This window comes from Leucopleurus acutus (genome assembly GCF_964270905.1).
Source record: "Leucopleurus acutus genome assembly, chromosome: 12".
NCBI lineage: Eukaryota > Metazoa > Chordata > Mammalia > Artiodactyla > Delphinidae > Leucopleurus > Leucopleurus acutus.
Window position 1 is genome coordinate 41,689,356 of NC_139154.1, and position 27,924 is coordinate 41,717,279.

The following is a 27,924-nucleotide window of genomic DNA, read 5'->3' on the forward strand; positions in this document are numbered from 1 at the left end:
GTGCTGTGTTTAAAAGACCCTTTTGTTGACATTAAGTAATCATAAATATACTCAGAAATTATACTCCTTGCATTTATTGTCGAGTGCTTTAATTGGATGGTCTCCTCATGTGATATCATAAAGAACATATGCATATTTTTGGCAATCCCATCGGATCGTGAAGTGGAGAGGCACATACAAAGCAGCACATTCCTAACATCTATGGATTGTCTCATATATGTCACCACATCTTCCCACCAGGATTGTTTTCCCCACACACTCCAAGATGGTAACTTCCCAATCTGTCCAAATTCTATTTGGAATTCTCCTGGATTGTGTAAATGTCAAGGCCGGTTTCCTCTCCATGTGAAGAGCTTTGAAAGGAGAACAGCATGCCTAACTCCCTCATAAATACAAGCCAGAGCGTCATCTTCTTTTTTTTTTTTTTAGGTGTGTGTATTGGAGGGGAGGGAGGGAAGGAATGCTTGGCCCAAAGTAAAAAAAGAAATCCCTTTTCAAGAATGACGTTCTCCTTATTTTCATCACATAAACAAAATGTTTAAGCCTGCACAGAGCCAGGTTCCAAAAGGTGGATTCTTCTGGCTCAGACTTTGTGCTGCTGCATGGAGACACAGTCTCTTAAGCAGCAAACTACATCAGGGGCAAACACCACCACCTGCAGGCCTGGGAGAGGGCAGCACGCAGGGCCCTGGAAGAAAACCAATGGCACCCTTAAAGGAGTAGCTCAGAAGACTGTAACAAAGGGACTGTGTTCTTATACCTTTGAACACAGTATAAGCAGAGGTAAAGAAACCCGCCAAGAATGGGAGCTCTCAGGGACTAAATGTAGTAGGAAGCCATTACGACTTCTAGACCAGAAGGGATCCAGCCATAGCTGAAGGGGAAGGATTCCAGGGGAATAAGAACCCAAACTTCCGTTTCCTCCCTGACCCCAATCCCTCACTTCGGCCGAAACCAACCTGCAGCTAGAGGTCGAGGAAGATAGCCTGGGTGATGCAGAACGAAGAAGTCGAAACTTCTGGGAGGTGCAGTGGGTGGAGAAGGGGGGAGGGTCTAGAGCAGGAAACAGAGACAAGCCAGAAACAGGAGTGTGCGGCCCACCCAAAGTCCTGAGGACGCTTGAGCTTCTACATACAATCAATCCCATGTATTCCTCACAACTCTGTTGCACGCAGCTATAATTCCATCCTACAGAAAGGGCAAGTAAGGGTTGGGAAAGCACAGTAACTTACTCCAAGTTGCATGGTTAGACCACGGAGCTTTCCAGTGACAGAACTGCCAGTCTCCCTTATTGGAAGGTGATGGGTAGAGCTTAAATAAGCACAGACCTAAACAGAAGCTTGGCAATTCTGTCACTGGGAAGTTCCATTTAGGTTTGGAAATTTTTAATCTCATTGTGAAACTCAGTATCTAAATCAGAGTGTTCCTGGGTCTCTGATAGACAGGAATGAGAGTTGAGATATTAAGAGATGTCGAACCATCTCAAAAAAAAAAAAAAAAAAAGAAGTATATGCATCTATCCAGTCCCTGTGTTTAGACAGCAAGAGTTCAGATAATGAGAATTTGGGCAGCAAAGGCCATCAGACAACCTAAAACAAAGAAATATCATTCAGGGACTTCCCTGGTGGTCCAGTGGTAAAGAATCCACCTTCCAATGCAGGGAACACGGGTTCGATCCCTAGTCCGGGAACTAAGATCCCACATGCTGCACCACAACTATTGAGCCCAAACTCAGGCGCCTCAACTAGAGAGCCCACATGCCGCAACTACACAGCCCACGTGCTCTGGAGCCTGCATACCACAACTAGGGAGAGAAAAACCCGCACGCCAAAACTAGAGAGAGAAAAACCCGCATGCCACAACTAGAGAGAAGCCCTCACGCCACAATGAAGATCCCACGTGCCGCAACTAAAACCCAACACAGCCAAAAATAAAAAAATAAATAAAATAAATAAATACTTTAAAAAAGAAAATATCATTCAGGAAAAAAGCAGAGCCTCTGTAAACAGTCTCAAACACAATAATTACAAGTTTAGATATTCATGAAAATCCCTGGGACAGAAATCACCTGTTAAATTCATGCCTCCATTACCACATCCTGGGAAACTACATGTGGTAATTAGTTGTAGATTTCAACGCTAGCTTAGGAAAATTTACTTATTTCTTGAGGAGTAGAGAAAAAATACTGCAAATTAAAAATCACAGCAGAAAATCATATGTCTGCAAAAAGACTTGGATGAGAATATTCATTGTGGCCTTATTCATGATAGCAACAGAGAGAAAACAACCCACACGCTCGTCAATAGGAGAAAAGAGAAACAAATAGTGCTATATTCATGGAACAGAACCATACTCGGCAATAAAAATGAATGAACTACTAATATGTGCCAGACAGGAATGAATTTCAAAAGCACGTTAAGCAAAAGGGTTCAGACACAAAAGACCACACAATGATTCCACTTATGTGAAGTTCAATATTAGACAAAATTAATCTATGGTGATAGAAATCAGGAAGTGGTTACTGGCAGGGAGGAGGGCTGTTAATTAATTGGAAAGGGACACAGGGGACTTTCTGAGTGATGGAACTACTCTAAATTTTGTTTAATGTGGTTGTCACATGACTATACACAATTGTCAAAAACTTAAGATTTGTGCCTTTTACTGTCTATTATACCAAACAAACAACAACGAACACAAGGGAATGTGCCTCCTTTTGCCTCCAAGGGGGAGTACCATAACTTCTTTTTGGGGCAAATATATTGACAAGCTGCCTTAGATTTTAAAAAAGCATAAACTCCCTGAAGCAGACAGGGAGTTAAAGAGAGAGCAAGATTGGAGGGTGTATAAGAACGGAGGAGAGGAGAGGAGCTGAAGAGAAAATGGAACTAATGGATGAGGGATATAATAAGGAAATATCAGCTGGAAGGAAATTCTTTGTGTTACGAGACAAAAGACTCTGCAGTTCTGCAATATTCACCACCTCTGTTGCCACAAACCTCCAATAAAATTGGATACACACAAATAAAATGCAAGAAACATTTTAAAATATGGAGGAAAAGAGGCCATGGTCAGTTTGGGACACAGAAAAGAGAATAGCTATGGGGCATGAGATGCAAATGGGAAGCAGAAGAACAGGGTGGGCAGTTAGCATGGGGATGGAAGTACCCCTGAAGTCCCAGAAATTTGGAGGAGAACATTAAACATCCTGGCCCTTACCCATACCCCCATATTTGGAGTATGAGTGAATGTATTATAAACTTAAAGGGCAGCGTGATTTCAGCAGACCTCAGGTGGTTACCACGCTTTGCAATATGTTTTTTTTTAAAGTTCGATCATTATTTTAAGTGATGTCATTTTCGTGTTTATATATCTCATGTCATTCACTTTAAGACAAAACATTTTTTTGACTTTTGAACTACTCTGTAATTTAAGGCATCTTACAGTTGATAGTGTGTTTTTAGAGTTTATTTGTCAGTATTTAATCTTTTTTATTGGTATATAAAATAATATTGTGTGTTCCAACTGATGGTGTCCTAGATTTGATGGAATATGGTATTATTGGTGCAAGTTAACTAACTAGAGCTCTGCTCCCCTTTGCAATGAAATCCTGGTGAATTGAACCAATGGGGCAGTGTCTGCACTGGGGCTCACTCCAGTTTCCTCTCCCCCACTCAGGCAGACCCAGAGCTCTAGCCTAGCCTGGGGTTCAGTAAGTTGGAGTTGGCTGTGGGAGCAGCTGGAATTGGCTCACAGCTATGATGTCAGGGGAAGGTCGGCTTGGGGATCAAAGGGACCTGGTGAAACACAAGATATGGTGGAGGTGGAAACAGGCAGTGATTGAATAGGGAAGAGTGATAAAAGCTAAATGCAGGATGAAGGGACCACATCTAAGGTCAAGTGGTGGTGCGTTAGAGCAAGAACACTGATTGAGGGAGCCCCCCCAGAATGCAAGCACGGGGGAGGAGCCACAGTCTGCTACGACCTGGATGAGTCTTCCTTTTTAACAGACTCCATTCCATCTCAACTTTGATACAAGTGTTCAAATGGAAAGAGACTGAAAACATCTTCTCCTTTGGGTCTTTTCAATCTCTAGTGTATCACCATTGACCCCTCTGATAAAAGTGAGATAGACCCTGGAAATCCCTATGCCTGTAGGTTTTCGCTGGTGGGTCTGGGATGCTGTCAGCGATGAAGGTGGTAGCTCCATTCACACCACAAGTACTACTACTTAGGTCCTGTGCTGCAGATGGTGGTATGAGACCTGCCTGAGCCCTTAGACTTCCCCTTGGCCTGGAGCACTGGACTAGACTGCTAGGGCTGCCCTAATAAAGTACCACAGAATGGGAGGCTTACACAACAGAAATCACAATTATCACAATTCTGGAGGCTGGAAGTCCAAGACCAAGGTGTCGGCAGGTTTGATTTCCCCTGAGATCTCTCTCCTTGGCCTGCAGACGGCCACCTTCTCCCTGTGTCCTCTCATGGTCATTCCTCTCTCTGCATGCATCCCTGGTGTTTCTCTGTGTGTCTACATTTCTTCTTCTTATACATTCTTCTCCTATTATATTGGATTATAACCTACCCAAACAGACTCACTTTAACTTAATCACATCTGTAAAGGTCCTACCTCCCATATACAGTCATATTCTGAGGTACTGGGGGCGAGAGTTTCAACATATGAATTTTGGGGAAACATAGTTCAGCCCATAACAGGCACCGTAGAGATCACAGTAGGTAAATTTAAGTTCTTCTCAAGATTAATTTGCATTTTAGTCTTTTTTTCTTTTCTTGGTTAAGTTTAATGTGAATTTATTAAACCAATACATTTTTGAGACAGATAATCATTTTTCTTCCTCTGATGTTTTTCATTTAAAAGGACACAATAGCACAGGGAGATCAGCTCAGTGCTTTGTGACCGCCTGGAGGGGTGGGATAGGGAGGGTAGGAGGGAGGGAGATGCAAGAGGGAAGAGATATGGGAACATATGTATATGTATAACTGATTCACTTTACTATAAAGCAGAAACTAACACACCATTGTAAAGCAATTATACCCCAATAAAGATGTTAAAAAAAAAAAGGACACAGCATTTCCTTTCTCTTCTTTTAATTTATGTCCCTTTATACAGAAGAGCTAAGAATACCTGTTTCTACCTATGCAAGGATTCACATGAAAGGCCAGTAACATGCCAAACATTTGAGCCTTTTCCCAAATAGGGACAATGTGTTCAAAAGCGAGGTGATTCCAACGAGAAGTCACGAGGCTTCTTCTCGCTCCTCTAAAGGGACTCCTTTGTGAGATCTGGAGACCTGGATAATCAGAGTCCGTTAAGTCTATGAGAATAGGCTGTGGGGCAGTGGGAAGGATCTGCACAGAAAAGATTATCAGAGAGGAAATGTATCAGAAAAGCATTCCCTGACTTCTCAAGAGAATCAAGGAACAGAATCCAAAGTTTCAGAAACTGGAGCTCCAATCAATAATCAAACATTTTAAAGCAATTACTATATGCCTGCTTTCATGCAGTGTACTGGGCAGATACAAAAATTCAACAGCTTCCACCATTCCTGGCAAAGAATCAGTTGCATCCAGAGTTGAGACACTCTTAAGCATCCTGCGGTCCAGAGGACTCAACGGTCCTAACATACTTTTTTTCTTAAAATAATGGCAGCAAATACTATCCCATACATTGAAACACAATGTATTTTAACCAAAAGGCCAAAACTTGGGTCAGGAGTGTTGAAGGGTTTACTGAGACTGTCTTCAGTGGGAGGCAAGATCAAAGTAAGACACATTACAAGAACTAAAGTAAAACAGACAAGAGTGAGTGAGATTAGAAGTTCACCCATGCTTTCCTTTCCAGCCCTGCCGTAGCTACTCCTAAAGTTTATGCTTTAATTACTTTGTAATTAAATTACAGAAATGGGAAATTATAGGTAGCACCTAATTATTTTCTCTGCCTCTGATCTCCTCCTTCCCAATCCATATTCTACACACCACAGATCACTGTTCTTGAAGCACCACAATGGTCTGTTACTTCATTACTCAAGGGTCTCTCCTGGCATCCCACTAACTAATGAATAAAGCCCACATGCGTTCTGGAAGTCAATGCCCTTCGGTATTTGGCACCAACCAACGTTCCCAACTTCATCTCCAACATTCCCCATTGTGAACCCTGCGCTTCAGCCCAGAGATCCCCAAATCCAGCCACAAGGAGAGTCCCAAGAGGAGCCTGTTAAAAACATGACTGCCCAGGTCTGCCCCTATGGAGGTTGGGTCTCTAAGTCTGGTGAAAGGTCCAGGGATCTCCTCTTTTAGAAGATCAACTGGTATATGTCTAGTTTGGATGCTCTAGCCAAACTGAAGCTTCACTGTTCACTCGAACAAATCCTTTGTGGGCTTTTAAAGCCTACCTCCACCATGAAACCACCTTTCTCTGCCTCCTCTTTCCTGTACCCCACCATCCTGCTTCCTCACCACCAACCGCAAAACTTCTCTCCCTCTTCCTAACTCTCAGTATGCCTCTGCCTTCCATATGGTCCATCTCACTTTCTACCTTATATTTTAATTGTTTTTTAAAAACAGCCACCTCCCTATTAGACGGTAAGCTTTTTGAAGGCACATTCCATGTCTAATTAACTTGACTTTGTCTCTCCAGAACCAATCAAAAGCCTAGCAAAAAATGACATACAGTAAGTATTTTCTGAATCCCTAGGGTTTTGCCAGTGATTCGGTAACCCTAAATCTCTTTGGGAGGAGAGACGCTGATAAAGATTTTTTATTCCTATAAATATTTGGAATCCTATTTTTATAACAAGCACAAACTGGAAACAATATTCTTTCAAATGAAAAATGTCACATCAGACGAGTGAGCCATGGAACTTCAGAATCTATTTCACACCTTTTATAAACTACATAAGCATGGTTTTACCTTTCTGCCGTTCATTTGGAGGAAAGACATCTATTTTCCTTACTCACAAGGAAACTTCTGTTCTCACCTGATGAAAATAATCGATATGATGGTTGCAGGATACGCTGTCATTCATCATAAGGATAGAAGGTAATAAATTAACAATCACGTGGAATTAACATATTTTAGAAAATCACTTAATCTTTGGGGGTTAATCTTCCATTTCTGAATTTCTAAGATTAACTACTCCATAGAGCCTAAGATCTATTTTAAGACAAAAACAGAGCTGACTGAAGAGCGAGCCCTCAGAGAAGGAATCCTCAGATTTCTCGCACCTGTGGTTTTTCATTGCTCCTATGGAGAGCTTAGGCTGGTGGACACTGGGAGCTTGAAGTGCTCCTTGGGGAGGTTTCGTTGGAACAGCAGAGTTCTTAAATAGCTAAAATGTCATGGGTAATAGATCTAGGTTACAGAGACAATACAAAGAGAGGTTTCCAAAATAACGTCCCCACCTGTAACTGAATGCAGCAGTGCTGAATATAATCCTAAACAGCAGGCAATATGAATAAAGTTGCTGAGCTCTGGAATGTATTATAAGTAGTCTTTGAATTCCTATTCAGCCTATTCAAAACTTTCTCTTCATTTTACAAAATCCTGAAACTTATTAGTCTTGTAATGAGCTCATGCCTCATCCTCTATGATTTTTTTTTAATCAAAGAGAAAAGAAAATAGTTTAAAATTCCACAAAAGCTTTTAAGAGAATTACGGATCATACGGAGTACTGTACCCATCTACTGTCCATCATAATCTGATCTCCTGCTCCTCACATACACACACACACACACAATTCTTTTAAATTCCAAGATGGCAAATTGCTTCTTCTAAGGATCTTGAAATGTTTAGGGAAGACGACCGCCAAAATAATTAAAGTTTAAACTGTTGAGTTAATGCTTATTCCAGTTACTAATGACTTTATAACAAATCAGTCCAAAGCATAGTGATCTAAAACAACCATTTGTTATGTTCATGGATTCTGCGGGTCAGGAATTTAGACTGAGCAGAGCAAGGTTGGCCTTTCTGCTTCACACTGACAGAGGCCTCAGCGGAAAGGTTCCAAGGCCAGGGGCTGGAATCTATCACTCACGAGTCTTGTGGTTGATGTTAGCTTTTGGCTGAGGGCCTCATCCTCTTCAGTGGGCCTCTCCACATAGGCTGGTTTGGTCTTCCTCACAGCATGATGGCAGGGTTCTCAGGGCAAGAACCCAGAGAAAGGGCCAGGTAGAAGCTGTATCGCCTTTTACGACCTAGCCTAAAAAATCATACAACACAGTCCATTTATTGAAGGAGTCCCAAAATCTCACCCAGTCTCAAGAAGAGGAGAAATAGATACTGCCTGTTAGTGGGGAGTTGCAAGGTTCTGGGATTGACTGTGGGACTGGGAATCTTGTTGTAGCCATTTGTGAAGAGGCTTTATGACTTTGAGCTTCCACGTAGGGTGATCGGCTTGGCTGTATTGTGGGGAAGCCTTGGCTTTGGTCTTTCCATTTGGGATAATCAGATTCCTTAACGTATATTCTTTGGATTTCCTGTTTGGGACAACTGTATTCGAAGGGACTAGGTCTGGAGGTTAATAGGACTGGAGAACCCAGCATTGGACATTTAATACATACAGAGTTTGATTATCTCCTTGTTTTCAGCAGGACACCTTCATCTTCAATTACACCAACATCTGTGCCAGCCAACACCCAACCCAAAGTTCTGTTTTACTCTCTTTAGAGAATAAACCTCCAGTCCTATGTGGAGTTGGGAGGGTCAGTTACCCAGTGGCATAGATATTGGAAGATCCAGAGATCTGACTGCTTTGCCAGCAGCTTTTACCCTATTTATTTTTGTTGCCACCTCTGTGACCAGTTTTGAGAGAAACTAGTTCTGTCCACCTGTGCGTTCTGAGGAGTCTGCGATGGGTAACATGTTGACACCCTGCTTTCTTGCTCCCCTTTGGTTTTGGATTCAGCTGTTTGGTTTCCACTAACTCATTTACCGTTGGTCTGCAGGCTTTCCAGCTTCGCAATAGGACTGCTGTCTTCCCTCTTTATTTCCCGGTCCTTTGAAACTCTTTCCCATGGCTTTCATGGGGCTTTGACAGGGAGTGAGTTGAGATGTGTGTATTTGAGCTGCCATCTTAGCCTGGGAGGCTCTCTAGTCTCTTTCAACCATTGTTCAGGTGAGACGATTGCAAACCCATAAAGACCCTATCTCCTTTTCTTTCAACATGCTCTAGGTTTTTCAGCAACTCTCTTAAACTGTAATAGCACTTCAAGCTGAATTTCAGGTGTGTTCTAATCAGTACAGATTATAATTGTTACTTCTTTTTTGTAGACACTCAACTCAGCACTTTCCAAACGGGGTTAGACAGGGAGTAGTGTCTCTCAGGTGATCAACAGATATTCTGAAAAAATAGTTGGAAAATACCACGTATCCTCCTCTCAAACATTTATACTGCTATAAATCAAAAATGAAATGAGCTTTTTTTTTTTTTTCACGGTACGTGGGCCTCTCACTGTTGTGGCCTCTCCCGTTGCGGAGCACAGGCTCCGGACACGCAGGCTCAGCAGCCATGGCTCACGGGCCCAGCCGCTCCCCAGCATGTGGGATCTTCCCAGACCGGGGCACGAACCCATGTCCCCTGCATCGGCAGGCGGACTCTCAACCACTGCGCCACCAGGGAAGCCCGAAATGTGCTTCATTTTTAAAACCCAGTTTTTCCAAAACATTTGACTACTTAATGCCTTTTTTGGAGAACATCTTACAAGACTTTAGTACAGTGTTATGACTCAAAGTGGGGTTCATGTGCCAGAATCATTTGGGGTCCTTTTATGTATTTGGATACCTTTGACCCAATCCCAGATCTTGAATCAGATTGAGCCTTGGGAATCTGCATTTTAAAACAAACAACTAATTCTTATGCAACCTAACATTACTGGAGAGCCTATTCCCCACAATTTGAACTTCCATACAGAGGAACTCTTCTCTTGGTCCCTCCTCCCATGCCTTATACATTTACTTTGTAAGGAGGAATGACTTTCCTGAGTGATGGACTTGGAAAAGTAACATAGGTGTGTTTGCCTCAGACCCTGCATCTCTCTCTTCTCTTTGGGAACTGCCTGCCTGCCAAGAGAGTCCATTTGACTCTGTCCAGTGGGCTCTACCCTGAGGAAGGAAGCTTGTGATTATCCAACTCCTCCAGAGACTGGGTGGAAAGAGTATCTAGTATAGGATTAAAACAACAGAAAACCCCCTTCCTCAAAGGGTTAAAGGTGATGGTTTATTCTTCACGTACCTATGCCCTTTCTCAACTGGTTCTAAATTCAGGCTTGTTACATATTGAAAGGAGTATTATATATTGAGCCACCTCAAATCCCAAGTTCATATTTAAGGATAACTGACTTAGAGGCAAGCTTCAAAAAAAATAGGATATAAGTATATCATATAAAGCAGTAGAAAACACATGGCTATTCATTTTACCTTTTTTTTTTTTTTTAATTTGCAGTCGTGGGAAGAGCAGATGAGGTAAAGAGGCAGTAACTGCAATTCATGTATTAGGAAGTAATTCCCAAGGATTTGAAAATAGCCAGAGCCATCCTTCATATTTCTTTTAAGATCCCTCTTAAGACAAGCAGGGAGATAGGAGATCAGCATCGTAACATCTGGTTTGTTTAGGGATAGAAGGGGTGTAGAGTAGAGGAGTTCTGGGAAACATTCTTAAAAGATTTGGTAGGAGAACACCTGGGAAAGCCCACTTTACTGAAGGAAGGCTGCAAGGACCCAGGCCGAGGAAGTCATGTTCGACAAATCGGATGGAGTTCTTGAAGATATCCCTGTCATGAAAGATGAAGGAGATTTAGTGGCTGTACAAAGAGGACTTTGATTTTAAATAAGATTTGACAAGATTCCACATCTGAGATTAATGGTCAAGGAGAAGAGCCATTGGATGTGGGTGACGTAGCACAGAAGATAAAAAAAACCGGCTCGAGAAAGGGAGATGGATGAAAGGCAGGGAAGGGATTTGCGACTTGGAAAGGGATTACCTGAATGGACGAGGGGACAGTAGTAAGAGAAAATGGTCAGCCAACTTTGGGATAGTTTTTTTTTTTTTTTTTTTTTTTTGCAGTACATGGGTCTCTCACTATTGTGGCCTCTCCCATTGCGGAGCACAGGCTCTGGACATGCAGGCTCAGCAGTCATGGCTCACGGGCCCAGCCGCTCCACGGCACGTGGGATCTTCCCGGACCGGGGCACGAACCCGTGTCCCCTGTATCGGCAGGCGGACTCTCAACCACTGCGCCACCAGGGAAGCCCTGGGATAGTTTTTTTTTTTTTAAATAATAAGTACTGAAGTGGAGTCAAACAACAGAACACATGCACCAAGTCTTGAGATGATTCAGAAACTTGGACGCAGCAATCCTAGCAAATCATATTGCCCAGGGGGTAGACGTGCTTGGCTATGACATGGTGGATTGAGCAGAGAGATGGAAACCAACAATACAAACCAAAGAGACCAGGATTAATAAACCAAAGAATGGAACAGGTAGCCCAGTGATACTTCCTGAGGCCAGAGCTATAGATGATTGTGAAGTCAGCCAATCATGTCTTTGGTGTTTCTAGCCCTTCTTTTTGAGTCTTCTCCCTCAAATCTTCCTTTCCCCACCACCAAAAACTAGCTGCAACATCAACCCTAGCTTCCTGAGTTTCAGGCATCCCAGTGATCTCACTCTCCCTCCTACACAAACCTCAGGTCAGTTAAGTGTCTATCTCCCCCTAAGGGACAAATACTTAGAGTTTAGGGCACTACTCTTCCTCTGGGCATTTACATTTTAATGGGAGACAAAAATGTTAAATCTAAGTATTGTAACTGTTGTGATGGAATTTCAAGGAAGGGTTTGGGGAGGATGCAGCAGGGTTATTATGTGTCCCAGAGGTCACTGGTGGTGGCTGTCTCCTGCACCTGGTGGTAAAATCAATGTTGGTCCTGACAAACAGTATTCTGGTCTGGTGTTTCCGAAAAAATAAAATCAGTGGAAACACAGCTTTAAAAACTAGGTTTGTCCAGGAAAAAAAAAACCCAGTATTGACAAGCTCTGGCCAAAGGACCCCATAGTATGACAACATAGTACAAGAATATGAGGGAGAAAAGCACGACAAAGAAGTAACCAAGGCCCAGAAACATTCAGGATCAGACTAGGGGTTGTGTGCCTTTAGCCTTTAACACCTTCCTCATCATCCTGATTGAAAACCTGCCCTGTTCAAATGTTAACTTCTTCCATAGAGATAGGAGCGGAAGTGATTTTGTTCGTCTTCTTGTCACCAACAACAGTAGAAGGAGTAGGGAGAAAAGATGCTATCTATAACTAATTCTCATATGAACTCACGGAGAAAAAGAGGAGAGGCAAGTCGAAAAACATGGACTGGCCAGTGTTAGGCCATAGCAAAGGAAGAGTGAAATGGACATTAAATTCTGCATTCGGTCACCACCGTCTTTCCTGCTGATTTGGAATTCTGGAAAGGCAAAATTATTAGAAAGTGACCAGTATTTTCCTTTAGAAATCTACTAGATTTCTTTCTAAAGATACAGGATGTGGAGATAAGATGATAAAGGAAGGAGACTCTTCCTAGAGCATCTCCACTCTCTTCCAGAAGTCGGCCATGAAGCTGCCTCCACTAGCAAGACACAGCTGAGAGTTCAGTATGAAAAAGGCATGTGAGCTTTTAAAAGGCTATAAAACAGCCCATGCATTTTATCACAGAAGAGTCTTTTGTGTCCTCATTTGGCATTCAACTTGATCGTATACGTTAAGTTTTTTTTTCTTTTTTTACAATGCTAAGTCTTCCAGTCCATGAACACAGATGTCTTTCTAATTGCTGTTTTTTTTCGGTCGTGCTGCCCAGTTTGTGGGATCTTAGTTCCCCAACCAAGGATTGTACCTGAGCCCCCGCAGTAAAAGCACAGAGTCCTAACTACTGGACCGCCAGGGAATTCCCTACATTAAATTTTAATAAGAGTAATTATCTAGTTTCTCAGCCCAGAGATTAGAAGCAGAGCATTAAAAGAGTGGGCAAAAGCTAAGAAAACTTAAGAGAAAAGGAAAGGACAGACTCATGTTAAAATGGGACCTAGTGAAACTTCAAAGCTTTTGCACAGCAAAGGAAACCATAAACAAGACGAAAAGACAGCCCTCAGAATGGGAGAAAATATTTGCAAACGAAGCAACTGACAGAGGATTAATCTCCAAGATATACAAACAGCTCTTGGAGCTCAATATCAAAAAAACAAACAACCCTATCAAAAAATGGGCAGAAGACCTAAATAGACACTTCTCTGAAGAAGACACACAGATGGCCAAGAGGCACATGAAATGATGCTCAACATCAGTAATCATTAGAGAAATGCAATCAAAACTACAATGAGGTATCACCTCACACCAGTCAGAACAGCCATCGTTAAAAAATCTACAAACAGTAAATGCTGGAGAGGGTGTGGAGGAAAGGGAACACCCTTGCACTGTTGGTAGGAATGTAAATTGATACAGGAATGTAAATTGATACAGGAATGTAAATTGCACTGTTGGTAGGAATGTAAATTGATACAGCCACTATGGAGGACAGTATGGAGGTTCCTTAAAAAACTAAAAATAGAACTACTATATGACCCAGCAATCCCACTACTGGGCATATACCCTGAGAAGACCATAATTCAAAAAGACACATGTACCCCAGTGTTCACTGCAGCACTATTCATAACAGCCAGGACATGGAAACAACCTAAATGTCCAGCAACAGATGAATGGATAAAGAAGATGTGATACATATATACAATGGAATATTACTTAGCCATAAAAAGGAAAGAATTTGGGTCATTTGTAGAGATGTGGATGGACCTAGAGTCTTTCATTACAGAGTGAAGTAAGTCAAAGAGAAAAATAAATATCATATATTAACGCATATATGTGGAAGCTAGAAAAAAAGTGCAGGTGAACCTATTTTCAGGGCAGGAATAGAGACACAGACATAGAGTACGGACGTGTTGACACAGTGTGGGAAAGGGAGGGTGGGATGAATTGCGAGATTAGGTTTGACATAAATACACTACCGTGTGTAAAACAGAGAGCTAGTGGGAACCTGCTGCATAGCACTGGGAGCTCAGCTCGGTGCTCTGTGATGACCTAGATGGGTGGGATGGGGGAGGGGGGTGGGAGGGAGGTCAAAGAGGGAGGGGATATATGTATACATATAGCTGATTCACTTCATTGTACAGCAGAAACTAACACAACATTGTAAAGCAATTAAACTCCAACTTAAAAAAACATAAAAAAGACATGAGAACTTTAAAGAGTGCGGCAGTGTGAGGCTATTTGGATCTGGGACAAAGAGTCTTATACTCCTCAGTGTGTCCCAGGCCCTCACTGTGTCCTAGAGGATCTCCAACCTCATTTTCTACTGCTCCCCACCCCTACCCCCAGTTCATTCCACTCCGGCCCCACTGGCCTTGCTGTAGTGTGACCACACCAAGTCCGTTCTCACCGCAGAGCTTCTCCCTCGCTCTAGCCTCTGCCTGTAATACTCAAGGCAGCTCATCACACACCCCTTCTCTGTTCAAATCCCTTCTCCATTTCTTAAATAGCCACCCTCAATCTGCATCCCATTACCCTGTTTTATTTTCTTTATAAATGATAATTACTATTTGAGACGATATGATTTATATACCTTTCTACTTGTTTATTTTCTGTCTTCTCCCCCTTAAATGAAAGCTCCATGAGAAAAGAAATCTTGCCTTGCCTGGTTACCATTCTACCTTCAGTCCTTGGAAGGTGCAAAACAGCCACTCTATAAATACTACTGCAGAGCACAGGGAACTCTGCTCAATAATCTGTAATCACCGAAATGGGAAAAGAATTTGAAAAAGAATAGATACGTGTATACGTATAACTGAATCACTTTGCTGTACGCCTGAAACTAACACAATATTGTTAATCAACTGTACTCCAGTATAAAATAAAAATTAAAAAAAAAAAGAAAAAAAAGGAACTAACAGGAGAGGGGTCCCCAGTGATACCACTGAGTCCTCACTAGGAAGCTGCAGTATCGTCAGTTTCCTCCCTATGAAAGAAAGACAGGACTGATTACGTACATTTAGTGTATCTCCTACCCACCATGGATTGTTCATATTTGCTGGAAATTCTCAGTCATCTAGAAAGATCTGATATTGTGAAAGAGCCCTTTCTCCAACAGGGCTACCGAGAAGGTTGTGGAAAGAGAGGTGGTTGCTTGCCCTCGTTGGATGAAAGGGGGCCACGAGTCTTTCTGCAGTTCCATTAAAGAGCCAATAAAATAGAAACAAGACACACGTGTGCCAAGAGCCAAACAACAAGGCGGAAGTGGCTTAGGTCTGTGGTCTGTTACCACAGGACAACACTGAGTTGAAGCCAAGGCATTTTCTCTTCTCTCCAGTCTCTGGATGCTGGAAGGCTCTACTTTGGAACAGAGGGGATCCGCGTGTCAGAGAAGAGGAACTCTGTGCCCGGCGCACGGGTGTGGAAGTACCAGGGAAGATAAGTTTTAGAAAATTTAAAGTTTCCTCTATGTAAGGGTAAGCAAATTATGGCCCAGGGCTAAATCCAGCCTGTGGTCTTTTTTGAGGGGTGGGGGTGGGGAGCAGTTTTTAAAGTTTTTATTTTCCCAAACGGACTTTTTTTCTAATTAAAAAAAAAAAGAAAAAAACTTCTACTATGTACTTAGAGACTTCCCAGTGACTAGGAAATAAAATTAGCATGGCAAAGAGGAAAGGACATTAGTTTGGAAGTCAGGGTACTTGAATTATTGCCCTGAGTCTGCTACTAACATGTCTGCTGCCTATTTTTGTAAATAAAGTTTTATTTAAACACTCATTTGTTTACATATTTTCTATAAATGTTTGCCCACTACAATAGCAGAGTTGAGTAGCTATGAAGGAGACCACATAGCCCACAAAGCCTAAAACATTTACCATCTGGCTCTTTATAGAAAAATCTGCCAGCCCCTGCCCTATACCAGAAGTAGGAAAAGAAACAGGTTGTTATACAACATGAAATTGCTGACATTTGACTGTTTTGATTTTAAAAATCACAATTTCATAATTCAATTTAAATAGTTCAGTTTTTGAAGTCTTCAATATCCATCTCAAAACCATTTCATCATAAAGGTTTCCCCAGTTCTTGCAAACAGACGTAAATGTTACTCTCTTCTCTCAGACCTGATTCCTGGAAATTTGCTCCTACATTTGGCTGATTCTATGTTTGTATAAGAGTCATTATGTGTATATAGCTTCTCTACTATTGAAAAGTACTGTTATAGGCTAAATTGTGTCCCCTCCCAAAAGCCATATGTTGAAGCCTGACCCCCAGTACCTCAGAATGTGACTGTATTTGGAGATAGGGCCTTTAAAGAGGTAAGTAAGTCCACTGGGTGGGCCCTAATCCAACATGACTGGTGTCTTTATAAGAGGAGGTGATGGGGACAAACAGAGGGACACCAGAGACATACCCACACAAAGGAAAGACCAGAGGACACAGCAAGAAGTGATCTGCAAGCCAAGGAAAGAGGCTTAGAAAAAAACTAACCAACCCAGCCAACACCTTGATCTTGGACTTGTAGCCTCCAAAACTGCAAGAAAATAAATTTCTGTTGTTTAAGCCACCCAATCTGTGGTATTTTCTTATGGCAGCCCTAGCAAATGCTACAGTCACTCAAGTAGAAGGTATTCCTTCTTTTTCTTTGTATTCTCAATAGCATCTGGAGACACATGTAGCATTGGTTGATTAAACTTCACAGAATTGAGTGCAACAAGGTGCATAACATGATGTGTTTGGGGTTTAGAGTGTTTGATTCTCCAAAATTCCTAGAGTGTGATAAGAATTTTTCTACAAAGGTATGTTCTAGAAGCCTCTAGAATGGCTCATTCAACAAACATTTATGAACTGCTCAGCACAAATATCAACATACACAGCTCTGATGATTTACTGTTTTCAAGGAAAATTGAAAAAGTGCACTATCCCTTTCTTGGTCTACTTAGGGAGAGAGAGGAGTAACAAGAATGCTGGATTAGAACTCTGTCAAATAGGATAGCAGACCCTGGGCGGCCAATTCTGAATAACAATCTTCAGGGAAGACCGATAATGAACGTTAAACAGAAATATTAAATGTGTAATTCTAATTTGCCTTCCAGATGTCAGAATCTGCAGGACTGGGCAGTGCAACAAAGATCAAACAATTTGAGGAGCGCAGCTCTCTTGGTTTACTCAAAATCTTTTGAGTAAGAAGTGTGACTGCTTCACACGGGACCGTAGCCAAACCCAACCTGAAAGAACTTGTTTTGCAAACATCCCCCAAATGCAGAAGCCTTCCTGATTGTTCATTTCTAATGAGCAAATAAAAGGTTTCAGTATGAACGATGTCCAGATGCCCCAGAAGCCTGCTCTGTTTGCCAATTCCATTGACCAAATACACATTCTATTCCTTTCAGATTTCAATGACGGCCCATAGTGAGAAGCACTGATTTATCTACTAAGAACTTTACCAACTTAAAGCTTAATGAGGAGCTATCCAGCACAGACCACTGGGCATTCTGATGTGTTAGAAAATCAGAAATCATTGAGCATTGTCATTTCTGATCTTTTCCAGACCCATACATTTCACCCAGGGCATTTTCATACAATTATGGGAAAACCTGAACTGCATTAACCCTAACCAACTCCTAGCCTTAGTGGCATAAGGAAATCTCCTTCCTGAATAAAGTAAAGGCTTATAAAACACGTGGCTGCTGTGGTCTAAATTCTCAATAGAAGGCTGATTAGTTTTTCAATGATAAGTTTCTTAATCATCTCTGGAAAATAATGTCTGGTCACCAATTTGCCCTTGGCCACTGGATCAAGAAAAAGAAGTGTTCCTACCTAATCAATACCATAAGCCCTTTTTCTCTCTGTGTGGTAGGACTGTTCCTAGGAAGTTGAAATTCCTATTGTTAGTTCCTGATGTTTCATAGAAACATGACTTGGTAACTCCAAGAAAACAAATCATAAATCATTTCATTAAATCCACATCAATTGCCCCATATATAAATGTCATGCAGGTGGATGTACAAAGCTACATGTACATGTACGAACTAGACAGAGACTAACACAATATGATGTGCTACTTAATTAAATAATCTGGATTTGAGGGGATTTTTTTTATCCAGATTTATCACCATTATACGAATAAACAATTGTCCTGGTAATTTCCAATCCTCCTCATGGTGTGTAGGTCTTTGGAAATGAAAACTCATGCTCCATCCTTTCTGTGGCCTGAACCTTGAGTGCACCAAACCCACACCCTTTAAAGACAATGTTCGTCGTATCACACACCCTTACATCCCCAACCCCTACTGCTGCCCCACCCAAAATTTCCCATGGCCCTTAAATCTCAATCCGATTGAAACTAAACTCCTTTGTCTAGTCGTCACAGTCTTCCACATTTCTGCTCTAGTCCAATTCCCCAGTTCTCTCCAAAATACACGTGCCATTCAAGTCAAGCAAGACCCCTCCGTGTCTACAAAATAACCATGTTTACTCTTGAGTCTTTTCCTTTTATTACTTCCTTGCCTACCATTTGATGGATTTCTTCCAAACTTCAAACTTCAGCTCAAAATGTAATTCCTTGAAGTTTGCATTCTGCAAACAACACCCCGACATTCATTCCTACAGCATTAATCCTCTGGACCACATGACCTAGCAATTAATTATATTGCAAAATACCCTTGTTTTATGCATTTTGGTAAAGTTTCACTGGAATGCAAGCCCCAGTTGTTTGTTTGTTTGTTCAGTGCTATAATCTTAGCACTTAGCATAGTGCCTGGCACGTGAGAGGACTGGATCAATATTTGTTAGATGAATAAATGTTGAACAATGTTCAACAAAATTGAACAATGTTTCTCCAGTAGAACTTGGAATCTCTCAAGGCCAGGGACTATATTATTATCCTTTTCTTTCGCTCGCCACAAACCACTGTGGGGTACATACTATTTACCAAGTACTCACACTTCTCCAATGCCCAGTGACTGGTAAGTCACCCCAAAGTCCAACCACAGACTACAGTTCTGTGTTGAATTTGGAGGCAAATACAGTGAAATGACTATGCTACAGTAGGCACTGCCTAAATTCTTCCTGGGAAAAGAGGGAAAGGAAGAAAGAGAAAGGAAGAGATCTATTATTAAGTTTGGAAAGAATATAACTATCCTTAAATTTGAAAATGAGATCACCTATCACTTAAGGAACATGGGTCTTCCTTAATCATCATGTTTTATACAACCATTGTTAGGCATAGTTATGTCTGCTCTACAGAGAATAAAGCTTATTAAAAATAATGTCTCTTGTTAAAAAAATTAATTTAAAAAAATGGGGAAAAAATAATGTCTCTTCAGATTTCTATGTGGACACATACCTCTAAAGTAGACAAGGCAGGCATTATTATACTTAGTTCATGGATGAAGAAACCAGTAAGTTCGTCTTGTCAAATGTTATATGGCTACTAAATGGTAGAGTTCAGACTAAAAGGAATTTATTCTTTAGTTTTCCTCCCATTTTTTTTCATAATGCCTTTTACAAAGGTGCATAGTGGTAAAGATAAATTCAATGTCTTCTCGCTTTTCATTTTCTGGAACATTCCTTTTTTGTCTCCTTGGTACTCCTAATGGGCTCTACCTTCTCTCCCCTGATTGTCATATGAATCTGATCATTACAAAATGGGCAAAGCAAATTGTAATAATTCTGTGTATAGCAGGGAAATTCTCTGAAATAACAATTAATGCACTGTTTTATGTTTCTTCATAGCACTGTTGCCTAAAAACCTGTATTTTTGTTTTTGGACTGGGCTTACCACTTTAGGGAAAGGATAGAATGCAGAGAATAGAAGAACCAAATCTTGACTTTTTATTTCTAAAATATACTCTAGAAATGCAGAGCATACCTTCAGGAGCCAAGGCTTTCATGGTGAGAGCCAGGCTTTTATTATAGAGAAAAGGATTTTTGAGTCTCCAACAACTTGGATGGAATCAGAACACAAATCTTATACTATAAATAGCAGTGTTAGGCAGAAAGCAGATTTTCCTCCAAAAATTACACAAATTCAACCTGCTGGAGAAAGAAGAGAGCTGAGATGGAAAAGGGGGCAAGATTTAGCAGTTGCTACATAGGTCCCAGAGAAGGGACCTCACGACCCCATCTTCCCTGCTTCTACAGTCAGGCCCAGCCCGAGAGGAAGGTGACACAAACTGTAGTGGGGGGAATCAGTTCCTGGAAGAAAGAGGGCTGGCATCTCACTTCCTGTCCAGCAGGCGAGTCGAGAGCCTCTCAGATGTGCTCTGCACCTCAGCACAGTGAACTGGGAGAGAAAGCTGGAACTGATTAGGAAGAAAGAGACTGAGACAATCTTCTGAGTGTCCTACAGCCCTAGGGATACAGGAGCGCATCCAAACATACCCTACAGCCTTGAGGAAGGTTTTGGATCAGAAGAGGCCTGACAAGAGGCTACTAGCAGCAGTGACAGCACAGGTGGGACTAACCTGAGGCCATAAATGGACCTGGACCCCAGCAGGAGAGACACAGGTCAGTGTCACTGTGAATGAGGTAAACCCCATTGGGGGCAAGGAAAACGACACCAGTCCCTTGCCCTAAAGCCATCACATGCATACCACCCCCCAAAAAAAAACATTTAGATGCCACTCTGGGCTGAAGAAGGGTGAGGGGAGGAACACTGATTGACTGGGTTTCCATTTAAGCCTGCCTAGAAGTAGCTAAAGTTCCTGCTATCAGGCAGAAAGGGGCTCAAGAGAGTAAGTGTTTAGTTATAGAAAACTAGAGAACATCACAGCTTTGCATACCTGCGTTTCTCCAAGTGAAAGCTGCAGACAATACACATGCAAAAGGTGACTGGCTGCGAAGCACGCATACTACTGTAGGACGCCGAGCCAGCAGGGGGATGCCAGGTCCATTTCAGAAGCTGGGTCTGTCTTCAAAGGGTTTTGACTCGCCGACCTCTGGCTGGCCTGCGCCCTCTTCTCAGACACACCAGGCAGACGAGTAAACACAGATCACAAGTGGACCACATGTTCTTATTCTTCTTCCAAGTGCTCTGTGGCTGCGGGCCTCTCCCATTCCAGACTTTTCAAATAGGCCCTCCTGACGGATGCTCAGGCCCCATAGAAGCTTCCTCCCTCTTCTCTCAGCCAAGCAATGGCTTACAAGACGATGATCAAACTGATGGGTGAGTCCCAACGTTGGCGGACATCTTCACCTGCAGCTTTTCTCAGGTTCATGGGCTGCAGCGCCTAAAACCCTGATTTTATTTACTCCCTTGAACAAAACATTTCTCTCACTGGTTTATCCCTTTAAAAGCCGATGTTTCTGGGTAAGGACCCTGGTAAGCCCCTAACACTTCACTATGAAGAAATTGTTGTATTCTTCCCCTCTACGACATGGGTGACCTTGAGAAGCTGAAAAACAGCGAGGTAAGAAAGAAGGTGAGGACCCTAAAAGGAGGAAAGAGGGTTCAGAAGGGGGAGTTTGGAGGAGCTGAAGAAAATTTTTCCCATCATATTTCTTGAGGGGAGGCCCAAGTGTGCAGTGAACTATCTTTCCATGCTGCTAAAAGAAATGGAAATCCATGTCACAGACAAGGATGCCTGACGGAGGCCCGAGGGAGGGGAACGCTGACATAAATGCTTTCTGATACACTGGCATTCCATGGTTCCAAGTCATCCAAGCTATGCATCCATTGTTTTGAAATGACAGCCCAGCAATCTCCATCTTACATTGAGTTTCCTAGCTTTCAGCTCTTTAGCTGAAGCTTAAACTCTTCTGCAAATACGGAACTGATGCCCTTACACCAGTGCAGCACAGAAGCCAACACAGAACTCTCATAACTATCTCTTCTGATATTTTCTGCATCACAACCCAATAAGGGAGCCCACGTATCCCAGTCTCAGCCTCCAGAAGTTTTTATTTTTACTTATGGTGGAGAAAGAGAGGGTGGGGATAGTGAAGGGGATCCCTGAAAAATCCCCAGAAGCAACATCAGATGCAATGGTGAGGATGGGCAGCAACTGACATGAGTGCCCCGGGGCTGGGAGCTGCTGATGAAGAAAGCTCAGCCTCCTTCCTGAGAACATCCTTGGGGACCATCTTAGCTCTCCTTTCACACCTGGCGTGTATTTATATGGCACCAGAGAAGGAATTTTTATTTTTAAATTATGCACGTGGATTTGCACCTTTATTCCATGAGAATCAAACTAAATGTTATTCCACAGCACTCCATAAGTTGATGATACACCGTGACTAGAGCTCTTTCCTGAAATAGGACATTCTTCAGGGACCCCGACAGTATTAAAGGGACTGGATGTCAGAGCCAAATCATACCCCTGGAGTGACAGAGAAGTTCCACAAGCACTTATGTACCATGATGTCTATATTCCTGGGTTTCTGTGAATTCAATCAGAAGGTTTATATGCAAAGCCTCTGCAAAACCAGAGGTACCGTGGCACAGGGTCTGGGAGCCACCCAGATCCGGGCAGAGCACACCTGACTGCAGGGAACTGATGACCTGGTCAAAGAAGAGAGAAAAAGGAAAGACTTAAAATGAGAAGGGAAGTTAAACTTCTACCACTGTGATTCCAAAATGCGGCACAATTTATGAAATTTAAAAATCTATTTCGTGTTGCTCTCAAGGAATATTTTAAATTCACTATTGATCAACAGCTATTTTTAAAAATGAATTGTATCTTCCTGACCCAGTGTAAGAGATCTGCAAAAGTAACTTAATTCAGAATTGTGAAAATTACAAATATTTTCTCTTCATTTCCCAGATTTAATTCACATTCGGTCTGATCATGATATAACTGCGTTCATTTGGGGCGTAACACTCTAAACAGAAACAGTAAATATGTCTGTATTTCCATGTGTATCTGTAGAATATTTTGGAGAAGACATTGAAATAGAATTCTATAGGCCTGGCTGGCTCTACCACTTATGATGGCAGGCTAGCTGCCACTGGTAGTCTGTGTGGCCTTGGATAAATTATCCAGCCTCTCTGGGCCTCACCTTATAAATTTATTAAATAGGCATACTCCACTCTCTCAGTATAATGATAAGCAGTAAATGACACAGCAAATATGAGAGCAGTTCATTCTTACACACTTATTTATTTTATATATTTGATAACACAGGGGCATATATCCTGCTTGTTTGCCTTTTTAAAAAATTTTTTTAAAGAATCTGAGTCCTTCAGAGCTGGGATGGCTTCTATGTGATTTAGTTACTCAAACTTTTGGGGGCTCCTATGGAAAATCAGCAACTAGCACCTGGCAGAAGTTCACCACATTCAATCCTTACTTAATAAACATTTCTAATGGTCCAGCAGCACTGTTCCTTAGCACTTTCTGTGATGATGGAAAGGTTCTCTATTTTTCACTCACCAAAATGGTAGCCACTAGACACAAGGGTCTATTGAGCTTCTGAAATGAGATTGGTGCAACTAACAAATGAATTTTCAATTTTATTTCATTTTAATTAATTCAAATTTAAATAGCCACATGTGGGTAGTGGCTACCACAATGAACAGTGCCGGCAGGCAGGCTAGAAGTTTGGAAGAGGTGTATTTTAGAGCTTATATTTCCCTAAGTACCTCACGGCAGCAGGAACATGCAGTGTCTGTCTCCACAGTGACTTCCAACCCTATAAAGGAGGGAAGTGTGTAATGATCTAAAGAACACCGAGACATCACAAACATCCAGTGCAGCCCCGCACGGCAGCCTCTCACTCCCAAAGAGGAGCCTTGAGAAGGCAACCTTAATCAAAAAGAATGAGGCCAGTGGTGGCAATTCCAGAACTGAGGCAGGAGTATGGTATTAGCAAAAGGATCCTCCTCTAAGGACTCCCTACAGACTACTGCCCTCTCCACCTGCCTTCATGGCTCTGACATCCTCCTACCTCCCACCCCTCCCACTCACCACATACCCAACGTCCTGCTTACACAGGGCAGGAGAGGCACCACTGTGGCAGAGATCTGGGCCACTTTGAAGATGTGGATTTCTCCAAAGAAGGAGCAGAAATCGCAGTAGCTGCAGAATATTCTGGGTTGTGTGTGTGTGTGTGTGTGTGTGTGTTTCTTCCCCCCCTTTCTTAACAACTCTAATTCCAGCATTGAACTTGAGACTGATCATTATTTCCTCCTCTCATCATCTCACAATATATTCATACCAGCACAGACAAGACTCCCAATGTCAACATCGTTTGCTTTCCTTTCAGGGCAAGACACGTTCAGTCCTACACTATCACACATTTAGAGCAGATGTTCCTAAAAAGGATAAACCAGGTGCTTAACATATTTTATTCCAAGGGGTAATTTTAGAAATTATTGCAATCAATGAGCTAATAATAATGGTGGTAATGATGAGGCCAAGTTATTATTACCTATTACCTTTAATCATCGACAGCAATTCAATTGGACATAATTAGAGGCATCATCATAAATAACGTGGAGCAGATGGAAGATGCTGGGCTTTGCGTTTCCAGGACTGAGTGGGAGGGTTAATGATGGAGCAATGGGCATTAAAAATCAGCCACTTATGTCCAAAATTCACCCTGCACTTGAATCTTCCCTGTCCAATACCCACAAAAACAGAGCTGCAATTGACAGAAGATATGAGGCGCCAACCCCATCGCTTTCAAAGTCTACTCACTAATTGTGCAACAGCCTTCTCCCTATCGCTCATGGCAAGGCCCCAGTTCTGCCCCATTTCCATCCTTAAGGGTTAAACAGTGGCCTTGTTTTTGTTTTTTCCTTTCAATTTCACTGGCACAAGAAAAATAGAGCAATAGTCTGTCTTGACCTTCTCCCAACCTCCCTCGTCCCAGAAGAGCATGCCTCCAGGGTGATTTTTACCTTTTGAAAACATGCAAATGCTTTAGTGAGTCATTTAGCATTAATTTAATATTTGGCATGAAATACAGTGAGAAACGACATCACCTCCTATTCAGTAACACCACAGAACAACCGTTTCCTATGTGGTGATGACTGTCTTATATGGGCACAGTACAAAAACATGTAAGACACAGATGTGTAAAGGGGGTAAGCTGATATAAAGAAAGAAGCCTGGGACCTGGGGTCTTAGAATTGGGGTTCAATTCCTGCAATAGCCATTTATTGCGCCGTTACATGGGGCAAGTTACTCTGTGAGGCTCTGTTCCACGAACTATAAACAGTCAGCTTGTTTTAGCAGCCTCCTTTCTGCAAGCCAATGACACGCTACGCTCTTCTCCATAAAAGCACTCTTCCCACCCCACCCCCAGACTGCAGGTACGGATTTACCTTCCTGTGTCGGCCACAGACTGTGAGAAGGTACTGTACTGGATTATTCCTTTCTCTAACCCTGGTACCTGGCACATACTAAGTGCTCAATAAACGTTGAGTTTTCATACCCCTAAAGAACTTGCAGTCTAGATAGACAGGCAAGACGAACACCCACAAAACAGACAGTGACACAGAGCCATAGATGCAGTACAGTTCAGAGGATCAATGTGGCTCAGAATGGCCAGACTAACACACTGGGAGGCTGAAGTAGGCTTTGAAGGCTGTGCTAAAATCTTTACAAAGACAGTCCCCCAGACTACCTGAATCAATTAGCTTCACTTCTTCATCCTTTGGAATCATATAAGTTAAGTGGCAATAACATCCATCCTCAAGAACCATGTAGAGATGAAAGGCTTCTTTTGTATTTTTCTAATAGATATACTCATTGCTGCTCAAAGACAAACACCATATAAATATTATAATGATAATCATACTGAGAAGTAAAATAGTAATGATGCAAATATTCATGCCATGTTTCATGTCTGTGGTCTTTGAGGGGAGTTTTTACTCAAATATCCCTAAATGAATAAATACATATGGTCCATAAAGATGTCCAAAAGCACTTTTTTCTACTTGTATCCACACAGACCTCACTATAGAACTAAAAACAAATTCACTTAGAACTTTTATGGAATCATAGTCTTTAAAAAAAAAAATCAGAGTTCTCATGAAAGCCAATAGGAATTTGTTATAAAAATTAATAACAGGATATAGGGGCTTCCCTGGTGGCGCAGTGGTTGAGAATCCGCCTGCCAATGCAGGGGACACGGGTTTGAGCCCTGGTCTGGGAAGATCCCATATGCCATGGGGCAACTAGGCCCATGAGCCACAACTACTGAGCCTGCACGTCTGGAGCCTGTGCTCCGCAAAGAGAGAGGCCGCGATAGTGAGAGGCCCACGCACTGTGATGAAGAGTGGCCCCCACTTGCCGCAACTAGCGAAAGCCCTAGCACAGAAACGAAGACCCAACACAGCCAAAAATAAATGAATAAATAAATATTTTTAAAAAATTAATAACAGGATATAAGCTTATAGGATCTTATCAATAATATCTTTACAATCTGTTGGTCTCTTTGAGATGTGCCAAACATAACCAAGGTTTATTGACGGAATCGATGTTTGAGGGCACAAAACTTTATATGTGTTTTCCTTTGCTCAATCAGTAAATCTCATCTAAGTTAATACTGTCATGAGATTTCACTGAGCCATGGCCAAATATCATGCTCAAAGTAGATATTTTCATTTGGATTATCTGCCTAAATGTCCTAATTCTTCACTTTACTTCATGTAATTAGGGAAATTCAGCCAAAGTAAAAATCTTTAACTTGAAAAAATTTACTTTGTAACTACAACGGACGATGATATGTGAGGTATGAAAGGGGATTAAAAACACGAATAAGAGAATCTCAGATTATATCTTAGTCGATAAAGGAAGTGGAAGGGAGGGAAGACCAGCAAACAAATACAAAGGACTATTGAAATAAGGGAAATGACAGAAATAAACTGAGGGTCCTTTGAAATCTCTGAGAGGGCAGAGACTCGATTCAATCGAGGAGATGACAAAGGAGCATGGATTCGTTGGCCCATTGGCTTTGGACCAGAAGAGTTCAAAGGGTTGTCAGCGCAGAGAGAAAAGCTTGAGCCATGACAGGGAATCAAGAAGACACAGGGAAAGCAATTGGCATTCCTCTACTTTTTCTCCCAACAGAGGAATATTGGGAAATCAAGTCAGAAAGATAGATTGGACCCAAATTCTTGAGGGTATTGAATATCAGACTGAAAATTTTCAGCTTAATTTGGTAAGTCATGAAGAGACCACTGCAGTGTTTTTTTTTAAGCAAGTTAATGGCCTACATTAATTTATTGTTGATCGTTATTCATCCTCTCACATCCATGGCTCCCCAATCCCCATCAGCTCTACCTTGTACTCTCACTGCAGCACTCTCTTCCCAGAGTCCATGTTACTGTCTATCCATTCCAGGACAGCCCCCATCGTGCTCCCCTACCCTCAAGTCATCCTTCCTAAGGAGAAGTATGACTGCATCATCCCCCAGCTTAAAATCTATCAGTAGGCTCCTCTTTCCTGGAGGATGACATCCAAACCTTCAGCATGGTATACAAGGCCTGTCGTCCTCTAAACTTCACCTACCTGTCTATCTAGTAACCCCCTCAAACACACATGTCCTATGCCCCCCATGCTTTGGCCTGGAATTTGTCACTGTTCCATTAAACACCATGATTTCTCACACCTCCATACCTCTGTGTGAGTAACCTCCCTGTCTGTCTGGGAAAATACTACTGATCCTTGAAAATTCAGCTCAGATGTTACCTCCTCCAAGAAGCCTTCCCTGATAATCCCCAGCCTCGCCCCTTCTTTTCTTCTTCTCCATAGCACCACGTAAGAGCTCTGTGACTCCACTTCTCACATTTCACTGTATTCATTTACATGACCATCTTCCCGCTACACCGGGCACCACCATTTCTTACTGCTCTCTGCAGTCTTAAGGCAGGCATTCAATACATAATGGTTGGATAAACTAATT